The sequence below is a fragment of the Euprymna scolopes genome, chromosome 19, assembly GCF_053919585.1.
Source record: "Euprymna scolopes isolate OS-2025 chromosome 19, ASM5391958v1, whole genome shotgun sequence".
NCBI classification, from domain to species: Eukaryota; Metazoa; Mollusca; class Cephalopoda; order Sepiida; family Sepiolidae; genus Euprymna; species Euprymna scolopes.
Window position 1 is genome coordinate 130,930,602 of NC_136500.1, and position 16,558 is coordinate 130,947,159.

The 16,558-nt window shown below is 35.5% G+C and overlaps 1 long non-coding RNA gene across 1 annotated transcript; it reads right to left on the minus strand.

The window, feature by feature from the left end:
• Positions 1-3,767: 3,767 nt before the first annotated feature.
• On the minus strand, positions 3,768-13,139 carry LOC145239976 (uncharacterized). The gene is made up of 2 exons (XR_013862447.1): positions 12,889-13,139; positions 3,768-5,025 (listed from the first exon to the last, which is right to left on the minus strand). It is a non-coding gene; the product is annotated as an uncharacterized LOC145239976 (long non-coding RNA).
• Between the last annotated feature and the right edge of the window lie 3,419 nt (positions 13,140-16,558).

Genomic DNA, 16,558 nt, shown 5'->3' on the forward strand with positions numbered 1-16,558 from the left:
TGAACTCTTATGTTTCATAATAAATAGAAATTCCGACTGATTTAAATATACTTGGTTCAAATTTGGAAAAATAAACACTGAGGGGGGCGCGCACTAAAAATATTTCCCCTCATACATTCTACAGGAACTACATTTTATATCTAATTTCATTCGAAAATAGATAAATATCGAAAATTTCATGAAAATCTCTCCATTAGTTGATTTTTACTAGATTTATAAAACACGGGCATGTTTTCACGTTCAAAATTCTTTCTAGATGGGATCATTAATTTACAGCGTCAATTATGTAAACACGATTTTTGTCTCGTAATTTCATAATTTTCCTATGATGAAAAAATTGTTTTGTTATTTTTAATTATTACTAGTTTTTTTCCCCTTCTTTTAAAATGGCACAAAAGTTATGTTGGTAGTATAAACTTATAATAAGGTTACCTCGTGTTACATATAGGGAGGTTAATTCTGTGGTGAATTTTGGAGGTGCCTAAGCAAAAGGCATTTATTACCATTGCATTACAAACAATGACTGCTTCTTACTTAACCAATCAATTATAAACATTTGGAATTAAGGTTAATTCTGTGGTGAATTTTGGAGGCACCTACATTACAATAAATGAAGTGACATATTGTAAGAATATCGATTATATCCACCAGAAACTTTTAAATATGTGTGTTTTGCTGGAATAAAATCAAAATCAGTTAAATTACTTAAACGTAGTTCATATATTTGATGGTTATAGAAAATATTATTTGATAAATAGTGTTTAATGTTTTACAAAATTTACTCCAATTCTTAAGGAGATATCATCAATCCCTCATGCTATAAACGTTTATCACTTTTATATTTTTTATCGATTGATCTAGAAAAATATATCTTGGGGAAAGCTGTTACATTGTCTTGAAATGTTGTACAATTATCGATGAGATTCATCAGAAACATTAATATAAATAGCGTTATTTGTCGAGATAAAATCTAAATTACATAGGATTACAATGTTTTTACGCTGGATCAAATATTGATAAAAATATTTTATTTCCAAATGTGTATAATATATATATCCACTCTTCTAGTTCATGCACTGAAGTAACAATGTTTAATAGAAGTAGAAAGTAATTGCTTTTCAACAAATTTGTTTATATGTTTTAAAAAATAAACTATAATTCTCATGTTGATACCAATACTAGTTGAATTGTTAATATCAAAAGAGTTTTCATTATTTGGTCATCTTTAATTATTTTATATTCACTTTTTATTAATTGATCCAAAGTTTAAGGAAAATACGTTTTGTAAAAGGAAATATAATCTCATTTATTCTGGCATCCAAATTGTTTTATCTACAATTTTTTTTTCATTTTATCTGATAATTCTCTTAAAATGAAAACTTCCATTGTTCATATTAGTGTCGATTGTTATTATTGTTTTTTTCTGTTTTTGAGAGGAGAATTGTATTTTGGTATACACTACGTGTCAAATTATTAACGAGATAACATTTTTTACCAGTTTCAGAAACTTATCAGTAGTTTCGTATCAAAAGCTTCGGAAATGTTGACAATGCTTAGCTGCACGTACTGTGAATAGTTTGTACTGTTTCGCGCAATGTAAACAACATGTCATCCTAATTGCCAAATCGTCAATATTTCATGTGTGTCAAATTATAAACAAGGCAGTTTGTTTCGTCAATACAATGGGTCGTAAAGGTTGTTTAAGTAATTCTGAACAGAGTACTATTACAGAACAGCTAGGAAAAGGTAAAACTACCCTCGAAATATCGAAAATGATAGGAAAGCAACACAAAACTGTGAAGAACTTTGTAAAGGACCATACAAATGTACGTAAGAGAGATGATAAACGTAAATCTAGAGTTGCTTCACACCATTCCCGACTCCAAATTAAATGTGAAGTTGTTAAGAACCCTAGGCAGACAAGTCAAGAAGTCTTTGACAAAGCCAGATTGAAGAATGTCTCAAAAAGTACTCAATGTCGCCTTCTGAAAGAAGTGGCAAATCTGTTAAGCCTGTGACAAAGCCTCCATTAAAGCAACATCACATACAAAACCGATTGAGGTGGGCAGAGGACAACATGAAAACGGATTTTTTCAAAGTTTTATTCACGGATGAAATGCGTGTCACTTTTGATGGCACAGATGGCTGGAGCAAGGGATGGGTCCTAGATGGGCGACATCGTCATTAGCATTTAACGCACTAACAAGGTGGTGGTGGGATAATGATTTGGGCTGGGATTATCGAAGGTACTTTAGTTGGCCCATGGAGAGTCCCAGAAGGCAAATGCTTACACAGCTTTTCTGAAGGAGCACTTTGAACCATGGCTGAAGAAGCAAAGGCTGACGTTTGAAAGAACCATTACTTTTATGCAGGATAATGCTCCCTCGCATGCAGCAAACAAAAGCAAAAAGTATTTGCAACAACTGGGGTTCTTTGGGCTACGGAAGATTGAGTGGCCTGTGAATTCATCAGATTTGAACCCAATTGAGAACCTTTGGAGTATCATGAAGGACGCCTCTATGCAAGTGGACGCCACTTTAAGAGACAAGATGAATTCTGGGATGCTCTTCCAGAGATATCGCAAGAAATAAGTGCTGATGAGATCACAAATTCGACTAATTCTGTGGACCAACGTCTTTTACAAGTCATTATAAAAAAGGACCGCATATCCCCTACTAATTATGCCAATGTAGAAATTGCTATGTAGTTATTGTGTTCTAAGCATTTTTCCTATTTAATGTTTGAAAATTATTTAAATAAACAAGTTATCGGTGCATTGTTTTTTTCTCAACCTTGTTAATAACTGGACACACTGAAATCAACAGATATTCCTTTTTTTTTGCTCGACACATACCTGTAAACACCCAGGCTAGTATCTTGATAAGCTAAACAATTTTCATCATTTACATAAGCAATTGGGATGATGGTGGTGAAGTCTTTCCATCATCTTTGTGAATTTTATTAAATTGTTTATATCAGCATAGTTTTAGCTTTTTCCTTTTGAATTTTACTTGTTCTTTAAGGAAATGTATCAGACAAAATTTCTTCATATATGTGGTATTTATAATATAGTATGTTGTATAATGCTTAGATATATCTGCTTCTTTAAGCAACAACTTTTATTTGGTTCCAAACCACTTCCTCCTACATATGCTTGCTCTTTTTTAAAAATATGCTCCAAACAAAAATTGTTCCTAAATGTTAATAAATCAGGCCAATAAAGAGCTTCTATATTGTAGTGTCTACATTTATTAGGACGTAGGTCTTACTGTGTTGATGATACAATGCTTGTTTTGCATTTAATTATCATCTTTGTGTAGTTCCTTAAATATTAACACTATATTTGCTATGCTGTGTTTATAGCTTCTTCAACCAGAAATTTGGTAACTTTTTTAGGCATGGATTTTGGGATATTGTTATCAAACCAATTTTTTGAACATTTACGTTTTTTTTCCTGAATCTGACATTAAAGCCTTTTCTTTTCAATTGAGTTATATTCAATATCAGTTGGTATCCTGTTAATATCCTCTTTTAATTTACTTATAATTTTGTTCCAGAACAGGATAGGACATACTGCCAGATGTTTTGAAAGTCTTCTTTTGTATAAATTTCTATATGTATTTTTTAGAATGTGGCAAAGAACATGCTTTCAAAATTATAACTTTTGTCAATTGTTTGTTATTTTACAGAACAGGAATATGGACATAGTATGCAATAATGTGGCTTTTTTCTCTTTTTATTTTACAGCAGTTTGAAAAAATCAAGTGGTCTCCTCTAGACTTTATTTTATTCATTCAAGATTTAAATATGTAAAAAGAATATCCACACACTTCACAAGAATTTAGTTTATTTTCCAGTGTGAGTTTTCAAATGTCTCACTAACTTTGATTTTTCAATGAAAGAATATCCACACACTTCACAAGAATGCGGCTTTTCCCCAGTATGAGTTCTGATATGGGTAACTAAATGTGATCTTTTAGAACAAGAATGTCCACACAAGTCACAAACATATGGCTTTTCTCCAGTGTGAGTTCTCATATGTGTAACTAAACTTGATTTTACAGAGCAAGAATATGCACATACATCACAGGAATATGGCTTTTCCCCAGTGTGAGTTCTCATGTGTCGCACTAACATTGATTTTTCAATACAAGAATATCCACATACTTCACACGTATGTGACTTTTCCCCAGTGTGCGTTCGTATATGTGTTACTAATGTTGATATTTCAGAACAGGTATATCCACACACTTCACAAGAATGTGGCCTTTCCCCAGTATGTGTTCTCATATGTGTAACTAACCTAGACTTTTGAGAACAAGAATATCCACACACTTCACAAGAATATGGTTTTTCCCCAGTATGAGTTCTTATATGTGTTACTAAATTTGATTTTTTTGAAAAGGAGTATCTACACACTTCACATGAGTATGGCTTTTCCCCAGTATGAGTTCTCATATGTGTCACTAAACTTGATTTTCGAGAACAAGAATATTCACACACTTTACAAGAGTATGACTTTTCTCCAGTGTGAGTTCTTATATGCGTTACTAACGTTGATTTTTTTGAAAAAGAAAATCCACACACTTCACAAGAATGTGGTTTTTCCCCAGATTGGACTTGCATACTTCACTAAATTTAGTTCTGAAATAATGGACGTCTTTTTAATATGAATTCACAAATGTTTAAGCAAATAAAAATGCTTCTTACTTCATGAAAATATTGCATTTATCTAGTTTGTAAGAGATATTCTAATTAATGATAGTATTTTTACAATTAGTGATTCAATTTCTTCATAGATTTCAATTTATTTGAACATTAAACACATATTTCTACAAATACAAATATAATTATCAAAATCTGTTATTTTCGCATTTATTCCAGGTGATTTGTTAAATTGTATTGTGAGAAATAAATCTTCATACAAATGTTTTTGTTTTCGATATGAGGCAATACTCGTCTGTAAAACAATGTTTAAAGAAAATAATCCATTTAAATCCATCGAATCTTTTCAAGCAGGAAACTCTGCAAATAAAAAAAATGAAATTAAATATTTTTAATACTGTCAAGATATTAGTGTTGTGTTTATCATTAAATAGCGTTTATATATAAATCTTATATATAAATTCTTCAATCTTGTTTCCTATATGAAGTTTTATATGAAGTTTTATATGAAGTTTTGACAATAAGATTCTTCATTGTATCACTTCTGCTTGCATCGATGGGGAATTTTGCTCTCGCCAGTGATTTATATTGTATCCCACAGCAACAAATATATAAGCATTGAAAGTGCATGATTGGTAGTTTTGTCCAATCAAAGATTGCTAACATAACGTTTTCGTGCATCATTTTATTTATAGTTTACATATCTCATATTTATTCCCAGTTTTACATATAGTTTTATACATCATATAAATTTATGTTTCTTCTGTATACTTATACTGATCCATGATCTGTATAGATAAAGCAGCAGGAATTGCCGGCTAGGAATAAGTTTATACTTACAGTCATGCTAGGATCAACGTTTATTGTTTTTAGCTTAATATTGTTTAACATTCTTATTTATATGCGTGTATCAAATTAGCCATTTCATTTAATACATTAAGGACATATTTTACCATTCGCTATAATACATTTAAAGCATGTTTAATGTACCCATAACAATTAGATAAGATTATGTGGTGATGTGCACACGTAATGAAAACACTGCCAATGCACACATCTGAGGTGAGGTGGGGTGGGTGGGTCTTTTTTACATATATTTTTAGTGACTTGTCACACGTAATTACTAACAAATGAATCGTCATGAGAACGAGTGCAACTGTGGTTCATGGTCAGTGCAGTGCGGACAGAGAAGCATTGCCGGCTGGGAAGAAGTTTGTGCTTACAACCAGTCTGAGCATAGCTAGCAAGAAGTGACAAAGTCAGGCTCACCGTTTATTATTTTTAGCTTTATTATATTGTTAACCAAGTTTGTGTTTACAATCAGTTTGAGTACAGTGAGCAAATAGTGAAAAATTTCAGACTTCAGAGTAGAAGACAATTTATATGTAATTTTATTTTTATTATTTTGGAATCCTTTGAGATAAAACATGTATTAATCTATTGAGGACTGTTATCCTCCTAAAGGTTATACAAGTAAGCAAATAAAGGAGCCACAGTTGTTTGACAGTTTCTGTTGCAAATGAGTTACAGCATCTTTAGGCATCATTTCTAGCATTAGAGCAAAAACAAATAGGACAGTGATTTAAAGGACATGTGTTTTTCAAATAGAAAGACGATGAAAATATATTATGTAGTGAATTCACTACATAAATTATACAGATCATCAACAGATTTTTGTCAGCATTGTTACAACTAAGTTAGGACGAATCTGATGCACTGACTCCATAAATCACATTGTTTTTTTCTCAATCAAGTCATCATGTTTTGGAGTTATGGCTACATATCTTTTTTATGTTGTTGTTCACATGTATGCATGTGTGACGTTTTTTTTAAAGAAGTTTGTAGGGTTAATATGCCAGGTTTAATAATTGTTGTGATTAGTAAAGATTATTTTACTGAGAACTATTTAGGTCACAAAACCCTGAAATCTTCCAAATATTCCTGTTGCAAAGCAGAAAATTTTAGATCAAAACTATAGTTAATGAAGCAGCCCTTGACTGCACTGAAGAAGTAAAAAGCAACGGAGAAAATTGATTATGATTAGCATGAGTGGTTTATTTGTGTTGATCTTAAGATGGTGAACTTTTTATTTGAACAACAGTCTGGCTTCGCCAAGTACCCATATTTTCTGTGTATGTGAGATAGTGGGGACTCTGCTCAGCACAAGACGATAAAGACTAGTCTGTGCAGGAAGAATTGGTTCTTCGCAATGCGAGAAACATCATCAATGAACAGAGATAGTACACTATTTCCCCTCATTGCATAGCAAGGTCAGTTTAATCAAGCAGTTCGTCAGGGTTCTGGACAGGGATGCTTACTGCTACACTTTTGTCAGGCTTTCAAAGGAGAAGATAAAAGCCGACATGTTTGTCAGCCCTAAGTTCTGGCATCCTATCAGAGATCCAGTGTGCAAACACTCAATGAACAAAGTGGAACTGAAAACGTGAAAGATATTTATTCTAAGAGTGAAGAACTTTCTTGGTGGCAACAAGTCCAGCAACTATGCAGAACTTGTCAATAACATGCAGACTGTCTTCAGTGACCTGGGTTGGAACATGAGCATCAAGATGCACTACCTATTTTCAGACGTGGACCGTTTTGCTAAAAATCTGATGCAATTCTCTACCTATATAAGAGCCAGATACGTCCAAGGATGGAGTATTGCTGTCACATTTGGGCAGGATCTGCTAGGAAGAACTTATCCTGTCTTGACAGCTTTTAGAATAGACTTCATAGCCTAGTGGGGGATGCCCTTTTCTCTTCCCTGCAACCTCTTTCTCATAGAAGAGACGTTGTGAACATGTCTGTTTAATCATTATTTTTATGAGAAGTGCTCGTCTGAGCTCCAATCTATGGTTTCCCCCTCACCAAACATTCAAGAGAAACACTCATTTGGCTGTAAACACTATCAATAATTTCACCCACTCTTTATCTGTGCCTAAACCTAAACATAGATTCTATGAACAAAGCTTCTTTCTTAGAACTGCTCATCTGTGGAACTCTCTTCTGTTTGCCTGCTTTCCAGCTGACTACAATATGGTTGTCTTCAAGTCCAATGTAAACAAGTACTTGATGAGCTGTTCCCTTTAAGTAATCCAATTTACCAAATTTACACTTCTAACGATTGCTATGATATTGTCCTTTTGACCAATGTACACTCTTTAACCCGTATCCTCGAGTGGCATCTGGGCCTTGATAAGTGGTGATTCCTTTGTAAAAAAACCCTGGGTTCAATGATTACAACAAGAGGAGGAGATTCCACCAGGACATGAAAGAGAGGATGACCAGATATCATGGTCGCTTTATCTGCAGAAAGACCTCCATTCCAGATGTTCGAACAAATGGAAGTCCAAGCCCTGATTTTCGAACAATAGTGAAGCAACATGCAATTTATGTGTTTCCCTTTTATTAATTATTCAGTTTATAGTAATCAATGTTTCTATTGGTTAATATATGTTGTTTTAAAAACACTTTTTTCTTATAAAAAACTAATGAAGAATTTTTTTTTACATTTGAATTATAACAGATAATGAAAATAACATTGAATAAAATGAAAAAAATGTCATGAGCTAAATTTTGGTCTGTGTTAAATACATGTAAAACTGATTTTTGCAATTCACTATTGACTGGTGAACACATTCTTAGCTATTCGTTCGTTATGCAGTTAGACCAAAATTAATTACATATTGTTACACAAGTAGTTTAGAATTTTAAAAATGAAAAGAGGTGGTCAGTACGTTGCTCTAAAAAATTGATACCATTATACAAATACACCAAATAATAATTGTTCACGAAAAACGATCCTTTCCTATTGCAGGTTCCAATGTTTGTGGCAGCCAAGAAGGAAGGCGGAGCTCAAATTAGGTTTTGCTTTCTTACATTTTTACGAGTATAGTCTATTTTCTTAATAAACAAAAATATCGTTGTTGGCTTTCTGAAATTTTGATATTCAAATTTATATTTAATATTTTAGAAATCAATTGCTATTATGTAGTTTCACATATCAATTTTATTTGTTGTTTTATTGCAAGTAAAAAATGACTTCTGATAACGTTTTTATGTGGAAATTAATTGCTAACTATTATGTAGTTTCACATATCGATTTTATTTTTTCTTTTGTTGCAAATAAAAAAAATGGCTTCTGCTTATGTTTTTATTTAGAAATCAATTGCTAACTAATTTGTACTTTCATCAATTTAATAAAATAGAGCAATCTGTTTTATAGACAGAAAACGAAAAACGTGTTAAAAACAAATATAGGTACTCATGCACTTATTGATCCGTGCTGAAATAATAAAGTTATTTGTGTATAGCCACGGATGCACAGGTGGTCTTGTCCTGGATTTTATCTCAAAACATGGCTAGCAAAAATGTTTTTGCAAAAAATAGACTTAAAGACATTCTGCAGATGAAAGTGGAGTTGGAGTCTCGCTATGGCTTGAAGACTCTCTTCAGATATGTTGATAGTACACACAACCCGGCGGATTTGTTAACAAGAGGATTAACATTGAGAAAGTTCCAATCTAAGATGGAATTTTTGTGTTCAGGCCCTTCCTGGCTAGGCGAAGGAATATCTCAATGGCCAGGACAGGATATGCCCTGTTTGAGTGAGATATGCCAGATAATGACCCGCAGTTCAGCGAATTGTTCTTTGATCCATGATCAAGAGTACACTTCCGCCATACCTTTTCAGAGGTTTTCCTCATTCTCTGGTTTACTGACTGTTACTGCCTTGGTGTTTAAGTTCCTAGCCATCCGATTTAATCGACAATGGGACTACAACTCTAAGGTAGCGATCTACCTTATGAAGACAGTGCAACGGCAAGAATTTCCCATGGAAGTGGAGTACCTCAAGGAGCCGAGTGGTAAACCCATGCCAGTTAGGGTTCGTGCTCTAGATCTTTTTCTGGACCCTGACGGTTTGATTCGATCTCGGGGAAGAATCAACCAATCTTCCCACTTTGGTTATGAAGTTAAAAACCCCATTCTGATAGGGAAACATCATCCTGTTACCAGACTCATCATTTTGGATTGTCACGAAAGGTGTTGCCACCTTGGAACTGGGTCAACTCTAGCGGAGTTGAGGCGAAGCGGTTATTGGGTCCCGCAGGGTCGACAAGCTGTGAATAAGGTACTGGCTGTTTGTGCCAGATGTAAACGTTATAATTCAACGCCAGTGACGTCGAATGCTGCTGCTGCCGTGCCGTCGGACCGTACCGATTTCAGAGTCCCCTATCAACACACTGGGATTGATTTTACTGGCCATCTTTGGGTGAGTGACGGGAAACGAGATACGAAAATGTACTTGCTCCTGTTCACTTGCTTGAATATCAGAGCAATACACATTGAAGTAGTTCCCGACATGAGCGTACCCTCTTTCTTCCAGGCACTGGTTCGATTTACTAACCGATATGGCGTTCCCGAAACCCTTTATAGTGACAACGCGAAAACGTTTATCGGAAGTGGAAAGATTTTCGACCGTCTCTCTCTTTTTACGGACTATCAAAGAAAATACGGTCCTTGTAAGTTAAAACTTAAAACCATTCCCTTGTTCTCTCCTTGGTATGGAGGAACATGGGAGCGATGTATCAAGACCATGAAGAACTGCCTATTTAAGATTCTTGGCAGGGGTAGATTGGATTACTTAACCCTTCTGATAGTGTTATCGGATATTCAAAGGTCTGTTAATAACCGGCCTCTTACTTACCAGGTGTCAGCCGACAGAAGTGCTACTCCAATTACCCCTAATATGTTCCTTAAGCCCAATCAGAGCCCCGGGCTATTGATACGACTGGATAGAGAGGATAGAACAACCTTGTTGCCTCCCAGCAGGGAGAAGCTAATTCAAACCTTGGAACTTAGGGACCAATGTCTGACAGATTTCCACAAACTATGGTATGAGGATTACCTGCTAGAGCTGGGAAGGAAGATTCCTGGTCGATCCCAACTAAGTACAAGAACCCGCCTCCAGAAGGATGATGTTGTGCTGATTAAGGGTCCTTTGAAACCCAGACCGTTTTCGGTCTTAGGAACTATTACTGAACTGATTCCAGGCCATGATGGTGTCGTTAGAAAAGCATGTGTTCAAAAAGGGGAGGGCTTGGAGGAAGTACATTCCCTGAAACATCTGTACCCCTTAGAGCTTTCTAGGACTCCTGAAGGACCTCCTGTTGCGGAGAGAGGGGAGACGTTGGGTTTACCCCCTAGTGTTGAGGAGCAGGTCTGGTTGTGTCCCCTGTGCAGCTCTCCGCAGCAGAATCAGAATATGATCGGGTGTGACTCGTGCGACGATTGGTACCATTTCCGATGTGTCGGTATCGACTCAGAACCTCCCAACAGGCAAAAGTGGTATTGCCCAGAATGAGCACCCCTGAAAAAACGACGGGGTAGACCTAGCCTGCTGCCTGCTTGATTGATATCTGGACTGATCGACTACTGCTATATTGTACTAACAGTTGTTTTTTGATTAAGTATTTAGGTGGTCTGTCATTTTGATGTAACTTTTTTCTTTTTTGTTTCTCTCTTCTACCTTTTGTTTTTTTTTTCTCATTTTTGTCGGGAGTGTGTGAGAAAATAAAAATAAAAATAAAAATAAAAAAAGAAGATTGCTTACTTGGTGGCGCCGGCCTCGAGGGCGGAATTCTAATCTGAGTGGTTGAGAGGACGAGTCTTTTATAGACTTGGAGGAGTAGGGGGAGGCACAATTCTTCTGTTATAAAAGAATTGTGTCTCTGACTAGTACCAGTTCTGTTAATGACTTACTGGTGAACGGTTGGCACAACTTAGTTACTCGCTGCTCGCCGTACTATAATACTTGTTACTCGACCCAGTAGGAGGGGGGCGCATAGGGAATCCTTTGCAACCCCTCGGAGCTTACGCTATCACCGGGTAATCTACTTTACCCTCTAAATAGTTTTTTTCCCACATCATGTAAAACAAAGTGACCCCCCACTGTAAAATCTAAAATATGGGATAAAATATAAAAAATCAAACAAAGTTCTCTAACAACATAATAATCCGTGCAGACACAAAAAGATTTATTAAAATGTTGGTACTCATGCGCTTATTGATCCGTGCTGAAATAATAACGTTATTATTTAAAAAGCCATTCTTAACATGGGGAGGAGAGGGAGTTTTGTACCTATTCTGTACTTTAATCTTACAATTGTATAAAAAAACATGTAATAAAACTTTAATTAAACTTGGAAATACGATTTAAACAATAGCGCGGATCAGTAAGTGCATTAGCACCAAAATGTTAAACCAAATACCGAAATAACATTTTTTTTTCTCAGTTGTTTAATAATTTGGTAAATGTTTCGTTTAGCTCCACCTCCACAATTTTCTTAAAAATGACGACATTTAATGGTTTTCGACTATGCTGAATACGAAAATCGCATTGAAATGTTGCAGAGATAAGTAGTTATCAAGATAGAAAAAAATGCATTATGCACGGTAATTTTGGCGGCCATTTTTTTACGCGCATGCGCGCGCGCCCTAAGCAATCAGAATTTTACACGAAGGAAAAAAACCAAGATGGCCGCCAAAATTACCGTGCATAATGCATTTTTTTCTATCTTGATAACTACTTATCTCTGCAATATTTCAATGCGATTTTCGTATTCAGCATAGTCGAAAACCTTTAAATGTCGTCATTTTAAAGAAAATTGTGGAGGTGGACCTAAACGAAACATTTACCAATAATTTTACTAACTTCGAATTAAATTATTGTGTTTAGGGTAAACATTGTTTCTAAGAAATCACATGAGTTTTACTTAAATAAACACATTTTTTGATAACAATCAAAGTATCGGATTGAAAAAAATATTCATTAGGAAACTTTATTAATCGGAGAATTAATGATTCATATATATTTTTATTGACATCGTTATAAAGCATGGCGGAATTAATGCTTGTTTTTATTGGATTACACTAAAAAGAACAGGACAAGATCAAAGTGTAGTATCTGTTCTTCAGATGCTGCACTTCCATTTCTTGTTCTCTTTCGGTGGAGGAGAAATCCTTCACGACTGAGACAATTTTTATTTTTGTACCTTTTCTCCACGTTAAAAAACGACCCTGGGGAGGCATAGTAAATAGGTACACTAAAAAGAACACTGATTTCAATGTTTAAAATTATTTTAAAAGTTATTGAATGTAATCTTTTTAAACTGTCAAAAAAAAAACAAAAAAAAAATTGTGAATAAAGAAGAAAAAAATTACCTTTCATTCCAGTGGGATGAATTCGTTTTTTCTTTTGTTTAAAATAGAAAAATTGTTTTGTTTGTCAGGATTTCTTCAGTAAATTAATACAACTTTTTTGTGAGTGTCCAATTCATTAAGTAATAAAATATACGAAAATATAAAAGAATCAAAGTTATTAATAATAATAATAATAAACACGATTTAAACGTGAAATTACTTAAAGAGAAAATCAACTGCTAAAGAACGATTAATTTAGATAATCGTTAAACGGTGCAATCATTATTCCGTTCCTTGTGTAAATATGTCCGCTAATTAGTTAAGTGTTCAAAATTATTTTCTTATCAATGTTAGTTTATATTTGTAAAAGCTGAAAGCTCGTTGGGATTTCTTTCGCAACTTTCTCTTGGTGTATTTTCAATTCATTAAAATAATAAAACGTATAAAGATATAAAAATGAGGTTTATTTTTTTACTGAACATTTAATTTTTATTTGGATTAGTCGAACAACAACTGTTAAGATCCAAGACAAAGAAGGTAAACTAAAACCACATGATTAGATAATGAAACAACGGTACTTGTACAGTTTACTCAAGACATTTAAAAATGAAAATATCGAAAAAAGGTTATATTGTGCGCATCCGTTTTGGACTGAAGATCCCCCCCCCTCCAAAAAAAAATTAATTTAATTTGATCGAGTAGTTTTCTTTTTGTTGTTTTTTTTACATCGGAAAAACACGTTCTTAGGAGAGCGCGTTGAAGTTAGCCATTATGGAATTTGCTAAACACACTACGGGGAGATAACGCCAGTTAAAGCGCCGACACTCTCTCCCCTCCCTTCCTAGAAATCGAACCTTTTGCTCGGTATCATAAGAATTGCTTTTTCGCTGTAAAAAAAAAAAAAAAAAAAAGAAACTACTTGATGAAATAAAGTGAAAACATTTTTTTCCGGAGAACTTCGTTCCATAACGGATACGTGCACTATAACCTTTTTTCGATATTTTTATTTTTTTAATGTCTTGATTAAACTGTGCAAGTACCCTTGAACGTATGGTCAGCAAATCTGCTAATTACCCTGTCTTTACACATACAATTCTGATTTAGCGAACAACGCTGAAATAGCATTTAACATTTTTAGGAGATTTTACTGTTTTCTGTTTACATTGGGGGAGGCGGCCGGGGGGGGGCGTTGGTGGTGTTTTTTTGTTTTTGTTTTTTTTGCATCAAATATCTTTTCAACACCACCAACGCTTCCCACGCCTCCTCCCCCAGTGTAAACGGAAAACAGAAAAATATCCTAAAAATGTAAAATGGCATTCTAATCGGTAAATGTCGGTGCGTTTGCGTTACTTACGGAAAAACGGTTAATTAAACTGCAGAAGTACCTATGTTTTGTTACGTTTCTATCATTAACAACAGGACAACATATGCTTAGCAAATATGATTTGATTAAGCTTAAACCTACTAATTACCCTGCCTGTTACATATACAATTCTGATTTAGCGAACAATGCTGAAAGTGTAGTACCTCTTCCTGTCGTTTAAGCTCATGTCTGGCATGTTGCGAATTATCACCAATCTGGTGAGATACAAACAGACTTTACTTATCACGAGTGCTACCTTTCCAGGAATTAACTCCTTCTTTAAAAAGTCCTGGATATGACCTTAAACTATATCTGATGGTGAGGCCGAAGCTTGTGGGCGTTGGGAAGTGTGGAGTCACCCCTTAATTGTCATTGCTCCCGGGTCCACTCTGCTAATTACCCTGCTTGTTACACATACAATCAGGATCCAGCGAACAACATTGAAATACCATTTAACATTTTTAGGAGATTTTACTGTTTTCTGTTTACATTGGGGGAAAGGCGGGGGCGGGGGCGGGGGGTGTTGCGTTTTTGCATCGAATATCTTTTCAACACAACCAACAACCCCCCCCCCGACTCCTGCCCCCAAGTAAACGGAAAACAGCAAAATCTACTAAAATTGTAAAATGGTAATCTAATCGGTAAATGTCGGCGCGTTACTTATGGAAAACGGTTAATTAAACTGCAGAAGTACCTGTGTTTTGTTACGTTTCTATCATTGACAACAGGGCAAGACAAATCATCGTTGAGACCCAAAATGGCCGACCGACCGAGTATCGTTTATTCACGTTCATGTCCGAGAGTTTACATTTTAAACATTGAACAAAGGGGGGTAACTCCCACCGATGCAAGTAACATAACATCTCCCTTTTTTTCATTTAATAATGTTTCGTGTCCTTCAGTATTTATGTTATATGATCCCCCCCCCTCTCTCTCTCTCTCTCTCTCTCTCTCTCTCTTTATAATATCTATTTAATTTATATATATATATATATATATATATATATATATATATATATATATATATATATATATATTATAGGTCTAGCTTGATAGGTAGTCTTGACCGAGGTCCATATCTGGTTGTTATGTACTCTTGAGAGATCAGGGTGGGGCATGCTTGCTGTTCTGATGGTTTCTTCCTCTGGATGATGGCTGTCTTCATGGGACTCCGATTTGTGAGCCTCGACTATTTCTAGTGGTTTGGGTATGATGTGTCGTCGATTGCGTCGGATTATTGCCTCTTCTTTGGTCTGTAGAATATAGGAACGTGGTGTGCTTGCTGTTCCAACAATGATGCCTTCTTGGTTTGGAAGGTTGGAGCTTCTGACCCATACTTGTGTGCAATTTTTTGAGTGGTTCTAGCTCTTTAGCTTTATGTGATAAGCAGTGCGTGAGTCGTTGTTGGGCCTTCTGGCTCTTTTCCTTCTATCTAAAACTCTCAACACCGGGTGAGTCGGGACATTAACAGTTCACTGAGGCTAAACCCACAGTCCATTGGTGTTGCTCTGTGCACAAGCAAAGAAAGATATGGTATTTTCCTTGTTTTAGCATACTTTTCATTGTTTTTACACAGGCTTCTGCAGCTCCATTGCTTTGGAGTAGCGGTGGCTGTTTGTAACATGCTGAAACCCCCAGTCGTTTGCGAACTTTGCAACGTCTTTTGAAGTGTATGGGCTTCCTGGGTCTATTCTGACAAAACTAGCCTTGAAACTTTATTATTGCATTGGAAGTTATTAATGTAAGCATGTCGATCTCTGCATATCCAGAGAAATCGACATCTATGACATAGCTGCTGCATTTTAACTCAGTCGTGGTGTGGGTACTGAGTATGGACTCACATCTGGATGTAACACTATGGGATACTCCTTCCCAAATGTGCCTAGGCCTGTGAATAGGCCTGACATTTCTTTTTTGGGGGGTCGAATGGTCGTTTTGGGCTGGTGATGGTATGCAAGTTTGGGTAGACAGTTACGAGCTTAAGTACTTTTATGACTGGCCTTCCTAACAGCGGCTCCTCGAGACTAGGGATAATAAATATCCGCTGTTCTGTTGAAAGCTCTTCATGCGAGATCATTGAAGTGACCATTCCAGTCACTTTGAGAGGAATACGTCTTGGACGATGAAGGGTTTTGTGGGTATCCGAGAGATCTGGTCAGTCTCTTTTTAACTTGTACATGTGTTCTGGAATCGAGGTCACGTTTTCCCCAGAGTCCAGCTTGAATTTCAGTGGCACTCCATTGATGACGATATTGGTTCACTAAGATTTACTCATGCTGATCTCTGATATCGTCAGGACACGAAGGAACGCACTCTGATCGCTTTCAC